Source organism: Tupaia chinensis, unplaced genomic scaffold, assembly GCF_000334495.1.
Source record: "Tupaia chinensis unplaced genomic scaffold, TupChi_1.0 Scaffold143753_1, whole genome shotgun sequence".
NCBI classification, from domain to species: domain Eukaryota; kingdom Metazoa; phylum Chordata; class Mammalia; order Scandentia; family Tupaiidae; genus Tupaia; species Tupaia belangeri.
In genome coordinates, this window is record NW_006203602.1 from 28,517 (window position 1) to 29,724 (window position 1,208).

The following is a 1,208-nucleotide window of genomic DNA, read 5'->3' on the forward strand; positions in this document are numbered from 1 at the left end:
TCTAATTGCTGCTTGACAGGCAGCATTAGCATTTTCATATGCCAGTTGTTTAACAAATTCTGTACCTGCATCAGCACTGCCAAATATTCTGCCTGCAGTTGTAATCAGTTGGTGAACAAATTCAGAAAAAGGTTCATCAGGTCCTTGTTTTATTGTTGTAAGGGAGGTACTTAAATCTCCTTTAGCAGGAAGTTTCCTCCAGGCTCTCATGGCTGCCATATTAATTTGACTAAAGAGTCCTGAATCATATGGCATCTGAGCATCAGTAGCTGCAAAATTACCTTCTCCCAACAACATATCTATTGTCCAGCCATTATTGGCCTGGACATTACAGCGTGCAACATCCTTGCACTGTTCTACATACTCTGATTTCCAAAGCAAGTAATCTCCTCCAGAGAGTGCAGCACGGGCCAATGTGAGTCAATCTATTGGTGTTGGCCAATTTTCTGCCACCGAATCAACTATAGCTAAGGTATATGGAGCTGTAGTGCCATACTGAGCAACTGCTGTCTTAATTTCTTTTATAATGTTAAAATCAAAGCCACGTACATGACGCCATGCTTGTTCTTGTGCATCTGTGTCTTCTGTTACTGGAAAGGCTTCCTGTTCATCAAGATCTATCAATGGTTGTAACTTCAGAGCGGGTTTAAATTTTGCACTAGAAGTAAAAGTGGGCTGACAGCGAGTTTGCGAGTTTGAGAAAGCTGTGCTTTTAGATTTACCCACTTTCAATTTTTCTAATCGTGATATCAATTCTTGATGTTCTTCTTCTAACTGAATATGATCTTTGAGTTGTTCAATCTTGGCCTGAACCTCTGCCCTGTGATCAATAACAGGCATCACCAAAGATGGCGGAGTAGTCTTTTCATGGCAAGGATGATTACATGTCAAAGATGGCACAGATGCAACCGAGTCATAAGATGGTGGTCGTTTTTTGAAAGGTGGCCATTTTGAATTGTTGTACTCAACAGCCTCCATTTCTGAAGTTTCTCTCTCAGGTGGCCATTTTGGGTTTGTATCATTGTATTTGGCTGTTTCTGTTTCTAAAGATTGTTTTTCAAGCGGCCATTTTGTCTTTGTTTCTAAAATTTCTTCCTCAGAATCAGCCAATTGACCATCCGAATTAACTTTAAGGTTGGTAAGGGGTGGATATAATTTTTTCGAAGCTTTTGTAGGATTTATAGTCTCCTCATTTACTCTAGATTTTT